We start from the raw sequence: 9,127 nt of genomic DNA on the forward strand, positions 1-9,127 counted from the left end.
GTATTTTAATTACTAGAATGACTAAACTAGCACTTATGACTAAACAGAACCTCACAGCCCTATGTTGTCTAGTATAGATAAATATTTAAGTCCAAGCTATATATTCAGGCAGCTCTCCAGCTAAACAATATGCTATAGAACGGGTAAATACAATGCAGTTTTAAAGAAATGGAAAAGCTTAGCTCAGATTTCCCAAAAGTTTTTGTTAAAAATACAAATAGCTATTTTGCACAGATTCTACAAGAAAACTTTTTCAATCTACTTTCTCCCGTACAACATTTTGCTATTCCATATATGATCGTCTGTGTTGTTTACAAATACCTAATAATATTTAACTTTCTCTATCAAGTTCAATAGACCTAGAGGAAGACCAGTTAACTAATAGCCAGAAGGCAAATCAAGATAGAAACTTGGTGTTATGTTTTTATGTAAAACTATAATATTTTGCTGAATAATTTCAATGACTGCAAATGAACAAAATCGATTCCACCTTTGGGAATCCCTTTTCAGTTTTAATTCGTGTATCCTGTAATTTCTGCTACAGAGATTTTTATTGTGAGTCAAGGACAGAACCAGATATGCCAGTGAGTTGGGATTTCTAAGAGAGCATGGGCAATGCTACGAAGTAGACATTTTGTCACAATATTTAATAAATAGCATGTTAGAAAAACAATTTTATTGCCCTCCTTTAAGCAAATAGGATTATTTATCTCTATAATAGAAACAGAGTTCTAACATAATAGTACCTATTCATTTTACTCAGAGATATCAACCCTGATTGGAAATTTATAAAAATCCAGCTCAATTTGCAACTCACAGAAATGGCAAATTCCCTTTAGAGGGCATAAAAACGTACATATGATCTCATTTAAAAATGTGTGTGTATACTTTGTATTTCTGAGAAAGCAATCAAAATCCTGGCTTCCAATACCGTCCAACTTAATGGAGCATAACTTAACAGTGTTTACGTTTTAAAAAGCCCACTGAATAAAAGACACAATGACTAAGATCAAACTGGAGTGCTCTAGAGTCTAGCTGACACCTGTTTGGCCCAAGGAGCCCATAGCATTGACCCTACATATATTAAAGGCATCCACGCTCAAGTCCACTAATCACTCACACCTGCTCGCACCATGCCACCACTCAATATAATACCAATGAGAACATCTGCCTGCTTTAGATAAAGATTCTGTGCACATCTAAATTAGCATAACAAGGCTTTAAACTATTATTGCCAAAGAAACAGCAGTCAATATGGTAATTTTTGAGGATCTCTGCCTAGGTTTCATTAGGCTCACCCTAATGTCTTTTTCAGTTTTGGCAGGAGACCTGTGTCTGTTTTCATAGCTCAAAGACTGCCACACTCACAAATGGCCAAAAATATGTGGAAATGCTTCTACTTTAAGTTTCCCAGGCCCTGAACAGGAGTCTCCAAACCAAGACATCTGCTTGGAGTTTTTATTACTCCAAGTCGATTATAAACTGTACCTCAGTGTTCTTCATATATGACATGAGAGGCAGGAATTCATCCTTCCAGTTTTAACATTTAACAAGTTTACTATTGACCCAAATGGGCAATGCGTTTCAAAATACAGGGATATGGCAAAGTGCTATATAACTGAATAAACAAATCAACCCAAGAAACAATATTCTACTAGCAATTTGGTAATCACAGGCAAAGATGATCAATATTCCTCATGTTTTATAAGCCACAAACATGGTTTTATCCATCTTTACACTGTTTGTGTTTCTAAAGCCAAGAAAAAGGTGGTCATCTAATATTTTCATAACATCGAGTAGAAGGTAATTAAAAAGATATTACATTAGACATCACTACTGCTTAAAAAGAAACTCTTACCTTAGTTAGCAAAATGTTATAGGTACCACAAAAGACGCAATGGCTACTGAATTCCTATGTGTGTGAGGTATTCCATTTCACTTTAAAAAAATCTAATAACCCATTATTTATCAGAATTATCTCCATTTTACAAAAGTGAGAAGGCTTAGCTAAATTTCCTCCAAGTTCAAAACTGTAAGTACACAAGCCCAGGTGTCTTTTTTAAACCTCTTGTTTTGTCTCCACAGACTTAATCATAGAGGGAGTTCAGAGGATAAACTATGCCCAAAGCAGCCTCCAAGATTCAGGCAGTCATTTCATTATCATGTCTCGCTTGATTTGTACAAAGAAAAATGTGATTAGATTTCAGTTTCACATCTTCTGTCTCTAATTCAGGTACTAAAACAGCTGATATTTACTGAGTGCTTATTTTGCTCTGAGTCCTTCACGTGATTTAACAAATTCCCAAAACAACCCTACAGGTTAGGTATCAGCATCACGCTACTTTGCAGGTGAGGATACATGTACAAAGGTGGTAAGCAACTTGCACAGGTAGTGATTTTGGGCCCCTAACTAAGGTAGCCTGGCCCACACTTTGACCTTTGTGCTACTTTTCCTCAACCTCTGAAAACAAATGGTAATTGCAAAATTAAAGTATAACATGCTGAGAAGCAAATAAACTAGATCTTGTAACCCAAAAAGTGTACGTTGCACTCAAGCCCTCCTCGCAGTTCCAAATCCGCAAAGTCAAATAGTGCTGAGTTGTTCATTAGAAACAGGTTAAAAGACCTATTAAATAAGCTCAAATCTGAAAAGTAAATAATAACCTACTGAAATATGATTTTTATTAATAGCAAACAAATCTATTTACATTTCAAGAAAGAAATTGCGATAATTTGTTAGCGAAACAAAATAGTCAAACTGATGTTGTTTCTCTCTCTCCACACACACACTCCCCTGAACACATACTAACTGCCCTCAGGGTTATAATAGAAATGCTGACACAACCAACCTTATAATGTTTCATACCAAAAGCTATAATTACATTTTCTAATTGTAAACTGTGTGGAAAATAAAGGCCAACCAGAACATAAACACAATAACTACCTAGAAACAGTCCATCAGAATTCTTGGATTAAGGAAAATGCATATAAAACACTATTATCTTTAGCCACAGCCAGAAGATGTCAGACAATCAATTCATATAACATGCCAGCTTAATAAAATCTGCATACAAAATTTATGAATGTAGTAATATTCCTTTTATCACAAGTTATTAATGGTCAATTTAATGAACATCTACAGCTGGAGTGCTTTCGTTCTGTATGGTATTTTAATCATCTCTAGCCACTGGATTTAAATGCATTTCATTTCATAACCATCAGCTAGTGAAGATAAGAAAGCCTTTACATAAGTACTGAAATATTTGAGGTAGGCTACCAATTTTGTCCTTATGTTGATATTGATTTCCTTAAAATTTCTTCCTACAGAAAAACAGTGAAATGTTCCATTACAACAATATTTGCTTTAATGTTTGTATTTAGAATGCGACAAGTTTGCTTAAAGTAGCATTATATGTTTGGTTTAAAATCCTCCATTTCATTTCAAATAAAGAACTTTGCAAACTTGCTTACATGAAACAATCTCACTCAGGGCTACTACCCTCCAAAAAATATCCTGGCGGAATGTTGAAATCTCAGACATAAATATTCTTAAAAATTAATGTGTCGTATTTCCTAAAGTATTTTATTTCCACTCACTTGTTCACATAATCTTTTAAAAAAAAAAAAAAAAAACCTATTGTGTTCAAGTCTACTTTTCCCACAGATTCTTGACTAAAACTAAATTTTACCATATGATGCTTATGTGGAAGGAACAGGAAACATTTAAGAAAACTGCAAGACAAAGTGGATATCTGAAAATACAAACATTCAGCATTTAAGATATTGATGTCTTTCTGTGGTCACAAAGTCAAATAACTGTTTCTCACATTTGAGCATTGGAAATTGGTATTTAAATTACACTCATCCTTGAGAGAGAATTCAAAGATTTGGATATTTAGACAAAAAGGTTAAGAAATCTAGGTCATAAATATTTAATGTGCAATAATTGGCTCCATAAACTAGTAAATATGCAATAATCCCCATTAAGGAATGAACGAGGCAATTTTTTTTTTTTGAGACGGAGTCTCGCTTTGTTGCCCAGGCTGGAGTGTAATGGGGTAATCTTGGCTCACTGCAAACTCTACCTCCTGGGTTCAAGCAATTCTCCTGCCTCAGCCTCCCAAGTAATTGGGATTACAGGTGCCCGGCACCACGCCCAACTAATTTTTGTATTTTTAGTAGAGATGGGGTTTCGCCATGTCAGTCAGGCTGGTCTCAATCTCCTGACCCCAGGTGATCTGCCCGCCATGGCCTCCCATTGATGCCAATTTTTTAGTTTGACTATCTACAGCCTTATAGGAAGTTACTGGTGAGAAATTCGTCAAAGTCATGAGCACAAAAGATTTAGTTCACCCATGTGCCTTCATTCATTCACTCAATCTTCTGTTGTTTTACTGATTCCTTTGGCCTTCCTACTACGTGCCAGTTCATCTTTGTTTGCTCTGGGCGAGTAATATCTATTCTTGAGGAACGAATAAAACAGAATACAGTTCATGTATATGCACAATTGTAAAACAGGGTAGAATTGAATGGATAAGTTCCAATGAGAAATACAAACCAAGAATTCAGAGAAAATCGTTGTTGCTTGTAGAGAGAAGGGCAAGGGAAGACTTTATAAGGGTCAGCTGGAACTTAAAGGAGTAAAAGAAATAAGGGTATTTTGGGGTAAAAGGCACAACATGAAATTGACTTAAGGACAATAGACACAAGGACAAAAAGTGCCTACAATGTGAATTTTAAGTTTAAAATACAGACTTTCAACAATGCATAAATCTGCAGATGGTAAGCATTTCCCAAGTTCTTCTAATAAGTAGGATCAGCCTATATCCAGGGAGACATTAAATTTCATTTTAGGATTCCTGAATCTGCCTAAATTTTCTCATCTTATCAGGCAAGCCAATATATGCTTACACTGTGAGGTTAAAGCAATGAACTTGTGAAGAGAATCTGTCAATTCAAATTATCAACAAGCAATAGTCCCACTATTGGGGAGTATATAAGCTGCAATGTCAATTTTAAAGAAGTGTGCTTACATTTGCATTTTAATTAGGTCACACCTTCAACATCATGATATTAATTTCAGTTTAATGCTCTATTTTATTGTCATTTCCAAAATGACATCTTTAGATATGGACATAGAGAAAAAAGTCTCTATAAATATTGCAAATTGAAACAATGTTTAACAAAGTTCAATATCTGGAACAATATTCAAAACAGAGATATGACTGTGTCTAAAATCCTAAACATTTAGAAAAAATGGATTTCATAATTATTCCAAGGGAAAGTTATTAGAGTCCTATTGAAGAGTATAATGGAGTGTTGAATGAAACATAAAATTCAGGTTCCTGTGAGTCACCAGAAGCTAAATATAAATAGCTCAAAAAATCATTTTGGTTAAGACTTTGTATTAGAATTGAGACATGCTTTGCAGTTTTTAGATCAAGAGGGAGGTAGACAAACTAAAGAATGCATCTTTGCCCATTAGAAAATTACATATACTCGGCCGGGCGCGGTGGCTCATGCCTGTAATCCCAGCACTTTGGGAGGCCGAGGCGGGTGGATCACGAGGTCAAGAGATCGAGACCATCCTGGTCAACATGGTGAAACCCCATCTCTACTAAAAATACAAAAATTAGCTGGGCATGGTGGCTTGTGCCTGTGATCCCAGCTATTCACGAGGCTGAGGCAGACGAATGACTTGAACCTGAGAGGCAGAGTTTGCAGTGAGCCGAAATCATGCCACTGTACTCCAGCCTGGGCAACAGAGTGAGACTCAGTCTCAAAAAAAAAAAAAAAAAGTGACCAGGTAGGGGCCAGGTGTGATGGCTCACAGTAGTGATGCCAGCACTTTGGGAGACTAAGGTAGGTGAATCATTTGAGGTCAGGAGTTCGAGATCGGCTTGACCAATAGGGTGAAACCCTCGTCTCTACTAAAAATACAAAAAATTAGCTGGGCATGGTGGCGCGTGCCTGTAATCCCAGCTACTCAGGAGGCTGAGGAAGGAGAATTGCCTGAACCCAGGAGACGGAGGTTGCGGTGAGCCGAGATCGCGCCATTGCACTGCAGCCTGGGTAACAAGAGCGAAACTCCGTCTCAAAAAAAGAAAAGAAAATTACATATGCTCAAATACATAAAGTTGTAATAATGTTCACATAACAAAATTCAATCATTTTAAAGTGTGAGATTCAGCGGCATTTTGTACATTCAAAATGTCACACAACCTTCACCACTATCTGTTTCCAGAATGTTTTCATCAACCTGAAAGAAAAGTCTGTGGCCCTTACAGCCATTCCCCATCCCCTACTACCCACTCCCAACCCCTGAGCTACCACTAATCTGCTACCTTTATGACTTTGCCAATTCTGGATATTTCACGTAAATTGTATCGCACGACATGTGGCCTTAGTGTAGGCTTTTTTGTTAATTTTTATTTTTGTAGGTACATAGGGGTATATATTTACAGGGCACATGAGATGTTTTGATGCAGGCATGCAATGTGTAATAATCACATCATGAAAAATGGGATACCCATCCCCTCAAGCATTTCTCCTTTGTGTTGCAAACAATCCAATTATATTCTTTTAGTTGTTTCAAAATGTACAATGAAATCATTATGGACAATAGTCACCCTGTTGTGCTATCAAATACTAGCTCTTATTCATTTTTTCTATTTTTTTTGTACTCATTAACTTTCTCCACCTCCCTGCCCATCTCCTGCCAACTATCCTTCCCAGCCTCTGGTAATTCTTCTATTTTCTGTCTCCATTAGTTGAACTGTTCTGATTTACATATCCCACAAATAAGTGAGAATGTGCAATATTTGTCTTTCTATGCCTGACTTATTTCACTTAGGAGAATGACCTCCAGTTCTGTCCATGTTGTTGCAAGTGACATGGTCTCATTCTTTTTTATGGATGAATAGTACTCCACTGTGATTAAGTACCACATTTTTAAAATCCATTCCTCTGTTGATGGACACTTAGACTTCTTCCAAATCTTGACTACTGTGAACAGTGCTGCAACAAACATGAAAGCGCAGATAACTCTTTGATATACTGAATTTTTAGTATACCCAGCAGTGGGATACCTGGACTTTATGTTAGCTCTACTTTTAGTTTTCTGAGGAACCTCCAAACTGTTCTCCATAGTAGCTGTACTAATTTACATTCCTACCGACAGTGTAGGAGGGTTCCCTTTTCTCTACATCCTCACCAGCATTTGTTATTGTCTGTCTTTGGGACATAAGCCATTTTAACTGGAGTGAAATTATATCTCATTATAGTTTTGATTTGCATTTCCCTGATGATCAAGGATGTTGAGCACCTTTTCATAAGCCTGTTTGCCATTTTTATTGTATGTTTTCTTTCATTAGCAGATGTTTCATATACATTCTAACAAATACATTTTGTAATTCTTCTTTAAGAAAATCTCTTTAAAAAGAAATGGTCAAGTACTTAATTTCCTAACTGTTTTCTATTTTTCCTTTCCCAAAATTATTCCAAAAAGTTTATGGGGCTTTGAGTTTACTGTTTATAAGGTAAAGAAATATTGAGTTTTTACTCCCAAATTTTTCTAAATTAGAAAGGCAGTGATGAATATCCATTTAAATTAAAAATCCAAGCCATTATTGACATTGAAATTTGATTATATATATGCATAAAGTAGAACCTAAAATGTGAAAACCTACATTTTGTTCCTAACTGGGGGTATCCAACAGCATCAGTATGTCAAATTTCCATAAATGAATTGATGTATTCAATGCCATTCCTTTAAAAAAATTTCAGTGCCTTTTCCCACAGAATTTGGCAAAATGGAAAAAAACCATTTGAAAAAATCAAGGGTAAAGAACAGCCAAAATGTGATGAAAAAAAAACAAAAAAAAAAAGGAACGCTTGGCCTTCTAGACATAAAGATCCCCTCTAATCATAGTAATCAAAGGGTCGTGCCATTAAAGCTCAAAGAGAACAACTGAGCTCAGTGGACAGACAGGAAACAAACTGAAACATTTATGTCAAGACCATAGGGAAGGAATGAAATGGAACACTGTTTTTCCATAGGAAGAAAGTGGATTTATAATTTATATCACATATAAAAGATATCCAGATGACATCAAGGCATATATGAAAAAGAAAACATTAATACATTAGAAAAATATAGGAAGGTACTGCTATGATATTAGCACTTGGAAAATACTCTTAAGGTAGAGTCAAAATGCACAGACCAAAAAGAAAATATTAATTTTCACTATATTAAAAATTTTAGTACCAAAAGGCACATATATCCCTGCCCCGACCCCATCATACACATGGAAACCCACTAAAATCCCAAGCCAGAAATTAAAAAAAAAAAAAAAGTCTTGTGATGGATATGATCAAAAAAGGATTTAAATCAATAAAATATAAAAATACTAATTATTGAAAAAGAAAACAGTGACCCAATGGAAAAAAAACTGGCAAAGAATACACCCAAGCAATTGACAAAAAGGGACACCTGTTCGTATTCAGGGAGCAAATGTTTTACTCCACTGGATAAATGGAGACACAAGAATTAATGCAATAAGGTATTACCATCTTTTACCCACAAGAGTAGCAAACACTTAAAGAGTGTGCCAATACCAACATCATGGGAAACAGATGTTTTCACCCAATGCTATGGAGTATTAATTGATACAAGCACTTAATTAGGACTATAAAAGTGCACTCTAAAGTGGAAGAAATGTACACGTTACAACATGGGGATTCCACTGCTAGGTAAATATTCTCCAGAGAAACTCACCAGTACACTAGGAAACACATACAAATGTTTTGGTTTTACATTGTCTTAATGAAGAAAAATGGAAAACAGTCTTTACAAAGGAATAGGAAATTAATTTGTCTTCCATTCAGGGACTAGAATACAATACAGGAGGTAAAAATGAAAAAATTAGATCTTCATTTATCCATACAGCTGTATCTCATAAACACAATGCCGAGTGAAGGAAACTGATTATGTACAGGAGAATACAATCAGGAAACCATTAAATATAACAAACAACATGATTTGCTTTTTAGGGATAAAGACACACATAAAAAAACCCATGCAAAGCTAAGCAGGTAGAAAACATACCAACTTCAGGTCAGTAAATAC

General features: G+C 35.5%; 1 protein-coding gene across 42 annotated transcripts in view; it reads right to left on the reverse strand.

The window, feature by feature from the left end:
• FHIT (fragile histidine triad diadenosine triphosphatase) overlaps positions 1 to 9,127 on the reverse strand; it is a 1,534,178-nt gene that overhangs the window by 810,692 nt on the left and 714,359 nt on the right. The window lies entirely within an intron of this gene.

Source organism: Callithrix jacchus, chromosome 15 (assembly GCF_049354715.1).
Source record: "Callithrix jacchus isolate 240 chromosome 15, calJac240_pri, whole genome shotgun sequence".
NCBI classification, from domain to species: Eukaryota; Metazoa; Chordata; class Mammalia; order Primates; family Cebidae; genus Callithrix; species Callithrix jacchus.